This window comes from Procambarus clarkii, chromosome 44, assembly GCF_040958095.1.
Source record: "Procambarus clarkii isolate CNS0578487 chromosome 44, FALCON_Pclarkii_2.0, whole genome shotgun sequence".
Taxonomy (NCBI): Eukaryota; Metazoa; Arthropoda; class Malacostraca; order Decapoda; family Cambaridae; genus Procambarus; species Procambarus clarkii.
The window spans coordinates 23,622,901-23,637,205 of record NC_091193.1 but is presented as its reverse complement, the minus strand read 5'-3'; the positions used below and the strand labels follow the sequence as shown (position 1 = coordinate 23,637,205).

Below are 14,305 nucleotides of genomic sequence, written 5' to 3'. Positions count from 1 at the left end.
TATCTCTATCTGTCTGTCTCTACTATTTCTCCCTGTCTCTGAACCCCCGAGAGAGAGAGAGAGAGAGAGAGAGAGAGAGAGAGAGAGAGAGAGAGAGAGAGAGAGAGAGAGAGAGAGAGAGAGAGAGAGAGAGAGAGAGAGAGAGAGAGAGGAAAGGAGGGGAAGAGAGAGAGGAAAGGAGGGGAAGAGAGAGAGACGGAGAGAGGGGGAGGGGAAGAGTGAGAGGGGGGGGGAGAGAGAGAGAGAGAGACTCTCCCCTTACACATCACTGTCTCACATCTACCTCATCCCTTTACCCAATCCCAGAGGCGAGGGGACGAGACGCCTGACATATGAGGAAGACCACGACCTCGCCCGCCCCAGCTGATTACCGTGACGCCCACACAAAGATACCGCCCACCCACCCACCCAACCCACCGCCCACCCACCACACCAACACACCCACCACCTCCACACACCTCACTGTGGCTGCCCACCCACCAGAGGTGACAAGGTGCCTGCAGCAGGGGGAAGCAGCCTGTGTGCCGGCAGCAGCGGACAGACGGGGCCACGGCGCACGACCCACGACTCACAAAGAGAAGCTTGGCATTCCGCTGGGGCGGTAACTGCGTCCTCATCAACAATCGCGACGTGGGGCGGCAGCCGCTTGATTAAGACATCCTTCTGCACGAATAAGGTAGGGGGAGGGTTGGGGAGGTCCTCCCGTGGTGGGGGAGGGGGAAGGCAGGAGCAGACGGAGGGAGGGAGGGAGGGAGCGGGAAGGCGTGCCACCATGGAGGAGAGACCTACAATGGCCGACACATCTGGTGACGCTCGCTACCACCACACTCTTGAAGGACAGGGAGGATGAACGTGTCGTGTGGATGAAAGAACACGATAAAGTAGCCGTCACAACTGGAAGAAATGACAGGCTGGATAACAAGAAACTTTCAAACTAGAGATGCTATACTAATTGCACAATTTTTAAAACGCTAGTGATCTCTTGGGTAGAATACTGTTACATAATAATAGCTTAATTCAAAGCTGGAGAAATTGCCAACCTGGAGAGCGTGCAGAGATCCTTTACTGCTAGACCCCACTCAATAAAACATCTAAATTTTTAGGATCGCCTAAAAATGCTTAAATCTGTAATCTCTTGAGCGTAGACGGGAGAGATGCATAGTAATTTACGCGTGGAAAACATTAGAGGGGCTGGTCCCAAACCTGCACACAGAAATAACACCACATGAGACCAGAAGACATGGCAGGATGTGCAGAATACCCCCGTTGAAGAGCAGAGGTGCAACAGGTACTCTGAGAGAGAACTCTATCAACATCAGAGGCCCGAGACTGTTCAACACACTTCCAGTACACATAAGGGACATAACTGGCCGACCCCTCAGTGTTCAAGAGAGAACTTGACAAACATCTTCAAAGGATACCTGATCAACCGGGCTGTGACTCATACGTCAGGCTGCGAGCAGCCGCGACCAATAGGCTAGTTTGGGGACTAGTCCAATAGGCTAGTTGGGGACCGGGCCGCGAGGACTTTGACCCTCGGAATCATGGAAAGGTAAAAGAAAGGTAAAGGTAGGCCTACCCCGCTACAATAACTAAGGTGTGTGTCAAGTAGAGACAAGGTCCTGGTGCTCGCACGCGCCCCAGGCAAGCACTTACCATTATCTCAAGTCACTTAAGCCATAAAGGTCATCTTGGATCCTCACAACCACGAGGAAGTAAATGAATTCCGGCAAGAGAGAGAAGGTGTTGCTGCCAGACGACCAGTGCGCCGCCTCCCGTGGCCCCGGCGCCTCACTCTCACACCTGGGGCACTGCTGGGACTCGTCCTCCCGGCCGGGGACACGCGCGTGTCCCACACCTCTGTCCCGGGGATTGTGGCGCCCACGGCACCATTGTGCAGCCGCGCGTTCACACACGCGCCTCCATGCTTCTCAAGGCCCTCTCACACCCGCAACATTACCATGGGAAGCCTCACAGTCCCATGGGGAGGCTGCTCTCTGCCTGACACTCCCCCATGGGGAGGCTGCTCTCTGCCTGACACTCCCCCATGGGGAGGCTGCTCTCTGCCTGACACTCCCCCATGGGGAGGTTGCTCTCTGCCTGACACTCCCCCATGGGGAGGTTGCTCTCTGCCTGACACTCCCCCATGGGGAGGCTGCTCTCTGCCTGACACTCCCCCATGGGGAGGCTGCTCTCTGCCTGACACTCCCTCATGGGGAGGCTGCTCTCTGCCTGACACTCCCCCATGGGGAGGCTGCTCTCTGCCTGACACACTCCCATGGGGAGGCTGCTCTGCCTGACAGACATGCCCTGCGACATTTACCACACGCCCTTCACATTCCTTGGATACCTGGTTGATGGGGTTCTGGCAGTTCTACTCCCCAAGCCCGGCCCGAGGCCAGGCTTGACTTGTGAGTCTGGTCCACCAGGCTGTTGCTTGCAGCGGCCCGCAGGCCCACATACCCACCACAGCCCTGTTGGTCCGGCACTTCTTAAGAGAAAATGGGCCCTCCTTGGAGAAAATGAGACAGAGCCTAGATACTGGCGTTATCCCTGACATACTAAAGACAGCAGAGATAGCACCACTTCATAAATGAAAAATAAGGCAAAGGCAAAAAATTAGACAAATAGCACTAACATCACACATCATAAGTCTTTGAAAGAGTGCTAAGAAGTAGGAAGTAAGAAGTAAGATTTCGTACTCTGAGAGAGAAGTCTATCAACATCAGAGGCCCGAGACTGTTCAACACGCTTCCGCTTCACATAAGGGACATAACTGGCCGACCCCTCGCAGTGTTCAAGAGAGAGAACTGGATAAGCACCTCCAAAGGATACCTGATCAACCAGGCTGAATCATACGTCAGGCTGCGAGCAGCCGCATCCAACAGCCTGGTTGACCAGTCCAGCAACCAGGAGGCTTCTCGACGACTGGGCCGCGGGGACGCTAGGGACCGGAAGCACCTCAAGGTAACACGATCACAAAATACATGGCATCACAGCATCTCCATAACCCCGGACAACATGGTTTCAGAACAGGGCGCTCTTGCCTGTCGCAGTTGCTGGACCACTATGACATGGCACTAGATGCTATGGAAGACAGACAAGCAAAACGCTGATGTAATTTACACAGATTTCGCAAAAGCCTTCGACAAATGTGACCATGGTGTTATTGCACATAAAATGTGTTCAAAATGAATTACCGGAAAAATAGGCAGATGGATCCACAATTTCCTGATTAACAGAACCCAATGTGTAATAGTCAACAATATAAAATCCGGTCCATCAACCGTGAAGAGCTCAGTCCCCCAGGGTACTGTGCTTGCTCCAGTACTTTTTATCAATCCAATATCGGACATAGACACAAACTATATCTCGTATCATACTTTGCAGATGACACTAGAATTTTTGAGAATAGACAACATAGAGAACACAGCAAACCTCCAATCAGATGTAAATCAGGTCTTTCAATGGACTACATAAAATAATATGGTAGTTAATGAAAAGGTCCCCCGTGTCCAAGCTCTTCCTCCACACTATACTGAGTGCCTGTGCTACTGGCACTTTGCATTTCTTTATAAATATTGAATTCCATGAGTCTGGACCCGGGGCTGAGAGCATGGGCATGTTGTCAATTTATCTTCCAAAATCTGCCACGCTCGTGTTGATATCAGTTATATTATCAGGGGTTTGGATATCACGCATAAAGAAGTTGTCCGGATCTTCCACTGTCATGTAGTGTACTGTGTAGTCTTTCAGCGCGTGTTATCTCACTCTGCTTCTAGTCTACCACCACTTGCTTACTCTCCATCTTATGTGTTCCATGTGCTTACTGCGCTTGCACTAAATAAGATCTTTCGAGCATGTATGTGTACGTGTGTGTGTGTATGGGAACGTGTATGTGTACGTGTATGTATACGTATGCGTTCGTGTGCGTGCGTGCGTGCGTGCGAGGAGGGTGGTGGGTGAGGGCTGCCCCACCACCAGCGTCAGCTGCGGGTTGATAGAGTCATTACGTGGTGCCTGGAGGCGAGGCAGTAGGCGGGCCTCACTTCAAGACACACACTACAATTGAGACCCGGGGCCCGCCGGACCACCCACCGTCCTGCCCCGCACGCCAACACCGCCCCTACGCCACTCCGCCATAAGGCTCCTCCTGCCTCCCAGCGACCCCACCTGGAAAGACCCTTCTTTACCGGAAAAGTTTTAATTATATTCCTCGGCTACTTTGCATGCTCGTGACGGCCCAGTCGAGGCCGGGAGCTGGAGCCCCAGTGGTGTAGTGGCACCCGTAGGGGAGTGGGGCACCCGTGGTGGGAGTGTGGCACCCGTGGGGGAGTGTGGCATCCGTGGGGGAAGTGTGGCCCCCGTGGGGGGAGTGTGGCCCCCGTGGGGGGGAGTGTGGCCCCCGTGGGGGGGAGTGTGGCCCCCGTGGGGGGAGTGTGGCCCCCGTGGGGGGGGGGAGTGTGGCACCCGTGGGGGGTGAGTGGGGCACCCGTAGGGGGAGTGTGGCACCCGTGGGGGGAGTGTGGCACCCGTGGGAAAAGAGTGACTGCGAGGAAGCGTGAGCAATGAAGGGAGAGCGGGGGATGAGTAAGGGGGTGGGTGAATTGTGGGGTGACCCGCTGACCCCCTGAGACCCACTCCGGGGTGTGCTGGTAAGAACGGGTGGCGCCACCCACACACTCTTACCCTCCTGAAGCAGGGCCAAGGCGGGGCGCAGGAGCTGACGCTCAACCCTGGCAAATACAGAACCTAAAGATGCGGTAAATCCACTCAGTACACCAGCGCCAGACACCAGCGCCAGACACCAGCGCCAGACACCAGCGCCAGACACCAGCGCCAGACACCAGCCCCAGACACCAGCGCCAGACACCAGCGCCAGACACCAGCGCCAGACACCAGCGCCAGACACCAGCCCCAGACACCAGCGCCAGACACCAGCCCCAGACACCAGCGCCAGACACCAGCCCCAGACACCAGCGCCAGACACCAGCGCCAGACACCAGCCCCAGACACCAGCCCCAGACACCAGCGCCAGACACCAGCGCCAGACACCAGCGCCAGACACCAGCGCCAGACACCAGCGCCAGACACCAGCCCCAGACACCAGCGCCAGATACCAGCGCCAGACACCAGCGCCAGACACCAGCGCCAGACACCAGCCCCAGACACCAGCGCCAGACACCAGCGCCAGACACCAGCGCCAGACACCAGCCCCAGACACCAGCGCCAGATACCAGCGCCAGACACCAGCGCCAGACACCAGCCCCAGATACCAGCGCCAGACACCAGCGCCAGACACCAGCGCCAGACACCAGCGCCAGACACCAGCGCCAGACTCTCACACAATTATCAATAACAAAGCAGGAGTAGGCAGAGAGGTGTTAACGTTAAGGTCTGAGACACTGGACCACTAGTGTTGTGTGGCGTTGATCAGGGGAGCAACACCACACTATACTAGTCACGGGGTCACCCTCAGCCCTCCTGCTCCCACTTCTTGAGGTTATCTTGAGTTATCTTGAGATGATTTCGGGGCTTTAGTGTCCCCGCGGCCCGGTCCTCGACCAGGCCTCCACTCCCAGGTAGCAGCCCGTGACAGCTGACTAACTCCCAGGTACCTATTTACTGCTAGGTAACAGGGGCATTCAGGGTGAAAGAAACTTTGCCCATTTGTTTCTGCCTCGTGCGGGAATCGAACCCGCGCCACAGAATTACGAGTCCTGCGCGCTATCCACAAGGCTACCAGGCCCCCTCTCAATATGTGACATGTCAATTTCATCGGTGTTTTAGAGTAATTACCAAACATTAACTGAATTTGAATTAACTGAGAATATAATCTAGAAAGTGGTCAGAGTCGAGTTAATGTGTCGCTGTGTCTCACCTCCTTCCTGCTGTGTCTCACCTCCTTCCTGCTCTGTCTCACCTCCTTCCTGCTGTGTCTCACCTCCTTCCTGCTGTGTCTCACCTCCTTCCTGCTGTGTCTCACCTCCTTGCTTCTCTCCCCCCCCCCCACCAGAGTCATGGGGAGCGTGTGTGGTCCGTCTTGGTTCCCCCGTCACGGGCGGCCGCCATCTTCCCAGCCACCGTCACTCTCACATTATACAATACATTCACTTCCGCTCTCTTGGATTACTGCCACTTTCTGCTTCGAGTTTGTCTACAGTGAAGTGGTGGCACATCACCGCCGGTGACAGGTGCACATCACCGCCGGTGACAGGTGCACATCACCGCCGGTGACAGGTGCACATCACCGCCGGTGACAGGTGCACATCACCGCCGGTGACAGGTGCACATCACCGCCGGTGACAGGTGCACATCACCGCCGGTGATAGGTGCACATCACCGCCGGTGACAGGTGCACATCACCGCCGGTGACAGGTGCACATCACCGCCGGTGAGAGGTCGTCCTGGTTGGTGACCTGGAGGGCCAGGTGACCAACCAGGGCCTCCAGGAGGCGGACTCTTGAGTGAGAGCGAGACACGAGCACCGCGAGGGGACTAACATGGGTACTGAGAGTTCCTCTGTGAGAGGAAGAGGCTCACAATGAAAGGTCTCAGAGTGGAGAGATCACAGACGGAATACCACAAGGGTTACATTCCTTAAGGTTTCCGTGAGCACTAACGCCTCCGTTGACCTGACCACCTGACCAGAGCCACGGGGGGGGGGGGGAGCCACGGGGGGGGGGGAGCCACGGGGGGAGCCACGGGGGGGGGGAGCCACGGGGGGAGCCACGGGGGGGAGCTACGGGGGGAGCCACGGGGGGAGCCACGGGTGGAGCCACGGGGGGAGCCACGGGTGGAGCCACGGGGGGAGCCACGGGGGGAGCCACGGGGGGAGCCACGGGGGGAGCCACGGGGGGAGCCATGGGGGGAGCCACGGGTGGAGCCACGGGGGGAGCCACGGGGGGGGGAGCCACGGGTGGAGCCACGGGGGGAGCCACGGGTGGAGCCACGGGGGGAGCCACGGGGGGAGCCACGGGGGGGGGAGCCACGGGTGGAGCCACGGGGGGAGCCACGGGGGGAGCCACGGGTGGAGCCACGGGGGGAGCCACGGGGGGAGCCACGGGTGGAGCCACGGGGGGAGCCACGGGGGGAGCCACGGGTGGAGCCACGGGGGGAGCCACGGGTGGAGCCACGGGGGGAGCCACGGGTGGAGCCACGGGGGGAGCCACGGGTGGAGCCACGGGGGGGAGCCACGGGTCTACACACACACCACCGGATACAAGACACTACCCAACAAGCAGCATTTAGGAGGTTGTGGGAGGAGGTGTTGAGAAGAGGAAGTGCGAGCACCAACTAGCGGAGGACGAGGGCGGCGGAGGTCGCTATACTTGACACGCACCAACACACACCTCACATGATGATGACCCAACACTTCCCCGTGGCACTCACCACCTTCAGGCCCACTCACTCACACATTTTAGGTTACGGGATAGGTGGGGTGGGGTGGGGTGGGGTGGGGTGGGGTGGGGTGGGGCGGGGCGGGGCGGGGTGGGGTGGGGTGGGGCGGGGTGGGGCGGGGCCTTTCCTATTTGCCACACAACTAAACCACCTGAGGATCAATACATTCCCAGTGACACAGGACACGGGCTGGACACATGCCACACCACACCACACACGGGACACCCGCCCACACCACACACGAGACACCCGCCCTCACCACACACGGGACACCGCCCACACCACACACGAGACACCCGCCCTCACCACACACGGGACACCCGCCCACACATCCACTGTATAACAACTGCGGATGGTCCATGATCACAAGATCCCCGCCAGGTGTGGACTACGTCACCGCCAGGTGTGGACTACATCACCGCCAGGTGTGGACTACGTCACCGCAAGGTGTGGACTACATCACCGCCAGGGGTGGACTACATCCCCGCCAGGTGTGGACTACATCACCGCCAGGTGTGGACTACATCCCCGCCAGGTGTGGACTATATCACCGCCAGGTGTGGACTACATCCCCGCCAGGTGTGGACTATATCACCGCCAGGTGTGGACTACATCCCCGCCAGGTGTGGACTACATCACCGCCAGGTGTGGACTACATCCCCGCCAGGTGTGGACTATATCACCGCCAGGTGTGGACTACATCACCGCCAGGTGTGGACTACATCCCCGCCAGGTGTGGACTACATCCCCGCCAGGTGTGGACTACATCACCGCCAGGTGTGGACTACATCACCGCCAGGTGTGGACTACATCACCGCCAGGTGTGGACTACATCACCGCCAGGTGTGGACTACATCACCGCCAGGTGTGGACTACATCCCCGCCAGGTGTGGACTACATCACCGCCAGGTGTGGACTACATCACCGCCAGGTGTGGACTACATCACCGCCAGGTGTGGACTACATCACCGCCAGGTGTGGACTACATCACCGCCAGGTGTGGACTACATCACCGCCAGGTGTGGACTACATCACCGCCAGGTGTGGACTACATCCCCGCCAGGTGTGGACTACATCCCCGCCAGGTGTGGACTACATCACCGCCAGGTGTGGACTACATCACCGCCAGGTGTGGACTACATCACCGCCAGGTGTGGACTACATCACCGCCAGGTGTGGACTACATCACCGCCAGGTGTGGACTACATCACCGCCAGGTGTGGACTACATCCCCGCCAGGTGTGGACTACATCCCCGCCAGGTGTGGACTACATCACCGCCAGGTGTGGACTACATCACCGCCAGGTGTGGACTACATCAGCGCCAGGTGTGGACTACATCACCGCCAGGTGTGGACTACATCACCGCCAGGTGTGGACTACATCCCCGCCAGGTGTGGACTACATCACCGCCAGGTGTGTACTACATCACCGCCAGGTGTGGACTACATCACCGCCAGGTGTGGAATACATCACCGCCAGGTGTGGAATACATCACCGCCAGGTGTGGACTACATCACCGCCAGGTGTGGACTACATCCCCGCCAGGTGTGGACTACATCCCCGCCAAGTGTGGACTACATCACCGCCAGGTGTGGACTACATCACCGCCAGGTGTGGACTACATCACCGCCAGGTGTGGACTACATCACCGCCAGGTGTGGACTACATCACCGCCAGGTGTGGACTACATCACCGCCAGGTGTGGACTACATCACCGCCAGGTGTGGACTACATCCCCGCCAGGTGTGGACTACATCCCCGCCAGGTGTGGAGACAGTCGCTGAAGGCAGCAGATCATGCGGTGATTTCAACGCCACAGTAAGGCGGGTGTGGCGGGCCCGCCTCGCCCTGCCCACACTCGGCCCCGTCCGTGTCGTACTGAGGGACATAACTCGCCGACCCCTCACAGTGTTCAAGACACAACTAGACAAACACCTCCAAAGGATACCTGATCAACCAGGCTGTGATTCATCGCGTCCAACAGCCTGGTTGACCAGAGGACCAACCGGGAGGCCTGGCCGGAGACCGGGCCGCGGGGGGCTCTTGATCCCCGGAAGCTACACAAGGTATGTAGGTAATCCATCCTATCATTTTCCTGGCCGCCGCCGCTATATTTGCTCGGTTATGTTCACTAAATGTCAGGTCGTCAGACATCATAATTCCCAGATCTTTTACATGTTGCTTTCCTGCTATGAGTATGTCTGAGTGTGTCCTGTACCCTGTGTTAAGTTCCTCGTTTACACCATAACTCACCACCTGGAACTTGTCACTGTTAAACACCATGTTATTTTCTCTTGCCCAGTCGAAGACTTTATTACCCCCCCCCCCCCTAGAAGTTTATCAGTGTCTTCTACTGATGAAATGTTCATGCTGAAGTTCATATCATCTGCAAGAAATGACACGAAGCAGTGACCAGTATTTTTGTCTATATGTTAAAGGCTTAAACATTTTGTTTTGTTTCTCCAGGACCTTCCATGTCTCCTCTCACTCATTCTTTCATACGTGGCTATCTTTATCTCTCAGACACGCCAGGTAGGGGGCGTGGAGCCCTGAGTGTCCAGTCAGGGGGCGTGGAGCCCTGAGTGTCCAGTCAGGGGGCGCTACACCCTGAGTGTGAGCCACAAGACAGGGTGTGGAGGACGTATACACTACACAGGGGACCCCGCCCCAGACAGCGTGTAGTACAGTCAATATTAAGCAAGAAAACTCAACAAATGATATAAATTGCATAATGAAGTAAGCAGCAGCACCACGCGTGCAACATTTGCAACTTAATATCTTGATCACTGCACCCCTCCCCCCCCCTTGTTCTGCCGCCCCCCACCACCCCCCCACCCTTCCTCCACCCCCAACAGAGGGTCAGGAGGCCGAGCTGTGGCAGGACCTCCCACCTTGACGGTATCACCTCACCCCCCCCCCACACTCTCTTATCCCCTGAACGCAACACTGCCCCCCCCCGGCCGTGTACTCCCCCCCCCCCACTAACCTGATCTCACTAACACCTCTCAGTTCTCTCACCAGGACACCTAGCATTCCTCCCTCTACACTGCCACCCCTCCCGGTCGTACCACCCTCCCCCTCCTCTCCTGGTCGTCCCACCCTCCCCCTCCTCTCCCGGTCGTCCCACCCTCCCCCTCCTCTCCTGGTCGTCCCACCCTCCCCCTCCTCTCCTGGTCGTCCCACCCTCCCCCTCCTCTCCCGGTCGTCCCACCCTCCCCCTCCTCTCCCGGTCGTCCCACCCTCCCCCTCCTCTCCTGGTCGTCCCACCCTCCCCCTCCTCTCCTGGTCGTCCCACCCTCCCCCTCCTCACCTGGTCGTCCCACCCTCCCCCTCCTCTCCTGGTCGTCCCACCCTCCCCCTCCTCTCCTGGTCGTCCCACCCTCCACCCTTGTCCAATTCCCTCTTCAGTTTACGAGGTGAGGCGAGTCCCCAGAGCGTCAGTGGCTTCGCCTCCCTCCCCCGCCACACCTACACGTGTCTGCGTGATACCTGCTTGATGGGGTTCTGGGAGTTCTTCTACTTCTGACTTGTGAGAGTTTGGTCCACTAGGCTGTTGCTTGGAGCGGCCCGCAGGCTCACATATCCACCACAGCCCGGTTGGTCCGGCAATTCTTTTTTTAGAAAACAATCTAGTTTCCTCTTGAAGATGTCCACGGTTATTCCGGTAATATTTCTTATAGTAGTTGCGAGGACGTTGAACAACCGCGGACCTCCGATGGAGTGATGTGCACCCGCTGGTGGCTTCCACTCCCTTCAGGACTCATAGAAACTACATGTTTAGTATCACCTGAACACAATTCTGATGGTTCTCATATTACAACAGCGTAGCTTGTGTTCAGCCTGTCTTGGTATCTGCCTCGTCCTGAGGTTGTCTTTGTGGCTCCCAGGGCTCCACGACCATCACAGCCAGGGCCCCCACAGCCAGGGCCCCACAGCGAGGGCCCCACAGCGAGGGCCCCACAGCCAGGGCCCCACAGCCAGGGCCCCACAGCCAGGGGCACCACAGCCAGGATGATCCGATAACGACAGCAGAACTCTGCCAAGTTCTCTCTTAAGTGTGGACCACTGACCCTCACACTGTGTTCTCTAACTGCACCAACTGCACTCCGACTTTTCACTGGGTTTAATTTATAAATCTCATCATCTCTCTCACTCCAGTATTTTGTAATTTCAATGTATAGGTTTGGGAGCTGAACCTCTAGTATTCAGCATGAGTCACCCTCCTTGGGAACACGGAGTACTGAAGAGTACCACCACTGGCCTGCCACCCCTGGTACTGAAGAGTACCACCACTGGCCTGCCACCTCTGGTACTGAAGAGTACCACCACTGGCCTGCCACCCCTGGTACTGAAGAGTACCACCACTGGCCTGCCACCCCTGGTACTGAAGAGTACCACCACTGGCCTGCCACCCCTGGTACTGAAGAGTACCACCACTGGCCTGCCACCCCTGGTACTGAAGAGTACCACCACTGGCCTGCCACCCCTGGTACTGAAGAGTACCACCACTGGCCTGCCACCCCTGGTACTGAAGGTTGTCATTCTCCTCACTATCAATATCGTGACTGCTGCCACATCTCTGCATCATTGTGTTCTCTAGACGTTAGATTGTTCTAAGATCCTTGACTCGCTCTCTCTATTCTGCCAGGAGATTTCAGTCATCTCTCCTGTACTCTGTATACTATTACTATACTATACTATACTATACTATACTATACTATACTATACTATACTATACTATACTATACTATACTATACTATGCTATACTATACTATACTATACTCTTTATGGACATGGAACACCAACACCGCCACACCAATTCCACATGTGGAACTTGGGGGTCGGAAATAGTTACAGCCAACCCCTCGCCACAGGCAGAGTTATGCCGTGTGGGACGGTGAGAGACCGTGTGGGACGGTGAGAGACCGTGTGGGACGGTGAGAGACCGTGTGGGACGGTGAGAGACCGTGTGGGACGGTGCTGGGGCCTGGCCTGGCCCTCTCCTCCTGACTACTCGTCACAAAGAACAATAATTAACACAGAATTTCCTTTAAGCCAGCAGCAGCAGGCGAGGCAGGCGAGGCAGGCGAGTCAGGCGAGGCAGGCGAGTCAGGCGAGGCAGGCGAGGCAGGCGAGTCAGGCGAGGCAGGCGAGGCAGGCGAGGCAGGCGAGGCAGGCGAGGCAGGCGAGGCAGGCGAGGCAGGCGAGGCAGCCTTGGATGCCACTCTCAGGCGCTCAACGTGATCGCCACTTGTTTAATCTTACGCAAAACCTATACGGCATTCCGGAGAAGATATGAGATATATTAATAACAAAAATTTGCCAGGCTGAAGATGCTAGAGCAGAAGTGTGAGTAGCCAGTTGCAAGGCTTCCGTGTTGTATCGTGAAGAGAAGTGTCCGGTGCAGGTGTAGGGGCAGGTGCTAAGGGTGCCCCGAGCCAGCGGGCGTTGCAGACTCCTGCAGGGAGGGCAGGGACGGCGGCTGCCTCTCTTAATACACCACACTTCCACTAATCTGCATGCTGACACAACCCTCATATTTACAGTACGCAGCGTCAGTGTACGAGACGGAGTGCGCTGTTGGGCCTGTGCCGTGCTCAACACAGCGCTGGTCAGATGCACACTGCATTACTCTTACCTAAACGTCGAACATGTTCCAGTAAAGACGAACACAAAGACGCTAAGAGCATCGAGGAGCCTCAGACCGCAGCTATAGGTCTTCGCCAGTTGACACACTGCCTGTGATCACCAGGACGGAGCCTGGACTACATGTGCTCCACAAACAGTATTACAAACCTACAACCAGCTAACTCACTGCGTCAAACATGCCCAAGTTTGGCTGGCACCAAGAACAAATTGGCACCAGCCACCTATTCCCACACAAGTTTGTAAACGAAGACTACCCACAAGAAGTAGAGGTAGTCCTGGAGCGGTGTGGACACTGGCAGGAGGCCAGGTGTCCACACACTTCACATATTAATATGTCCTGGTTAAGGCCTCCTCTCACGTCACACTCACCGCCCCATGCAAGTGGCGGCGTCTGGCTCCCCACTGGTGACTCTTCATCACATTACACTACCCTACAACTATACCGATGGCTTGGACGCCTTCACACCAGTCTCTAGAAACACTGGAGTTTGTAACCGGAGAGTGAATGCGGGCGGGAAGCTTTCCCAAGACGTGTCTACGGCCAGCGAGATCAAGTGTAGTTATACCTCCCGACGTTTCTGTTCCCTGGAGCATACCTGGAGCATACCCGGAGTGGGTTTCAGGAGTTCTACTCATCGAACCCTGGCATACTTGCTCTTGAAGCTTGGAATGGTGTTCGATTTCACCAATCTGGCTTAGGCTCAGTCCACTGACAGTAACTTTTATATAAAATTCTAGTGGATTCTATTCCATGTTGGAGTTGGAGTGAATTATTTTGTAGATCGATTGATTAATGCGACTTTCAGAAAAGAAAACACAGACTGTAACTTTGTATTATCTAATGCAAATGATAAAATCATACAAATTAAAGAGATAAATCTGGCAGGTTAGTGAGGCTGAGCCACTACCAGAATACTCAGATTGTAAACTCTGCGACAAACTGTTAAATAATTCACTTCAACACAACATTACTGAATGTAAAGCTGTGAAAGAGTGTAGGCCTCCTGACCTTTTATGCAATAAACTCTGTAACTATTCATTAAATCCGGAATGTTAGAACACATCCTAACAATTCACCATAATGCCCGCCTCTATTAAAGCAGGAAGGAAAGGTAAAAGGAAGAAAAGCTAAATAAGAAAATAAGGGAAGGCGAGAGGACAAAGATGGTGGCGCTGCGACCTCACTCTGGCGGGCGGTCTCAACACTATACAATTGTATTTGCAAATTCCACAATTACAACACGTATAATAT

At 56.2% G+C, this 14,305-nt stretch overlaps 2 protein-coding genes across 3 annotated transcripts in view; one reads left to right on the top strand and one right to left on the bottom strand.

The window, feature by feature from the left end:
- The window catches only part of LOC138350263 (uncharacterized), a 273,690-nt gene that overhangs the window by 119,119 nt on the left and 140,266 nt on the right, over window positions 1-14,305 (top strand). The gene's annotated exons all lie outside the window — the stretch shown is intronic.
- The window catches only part of ptc (protein patched), a 182,244-nt gene that overhangs the window by 44,669 nt on the left and 123,270 nt on the right, over window positions 1-14,305 (bottom strand). The window lies entirely within an intron of this gene.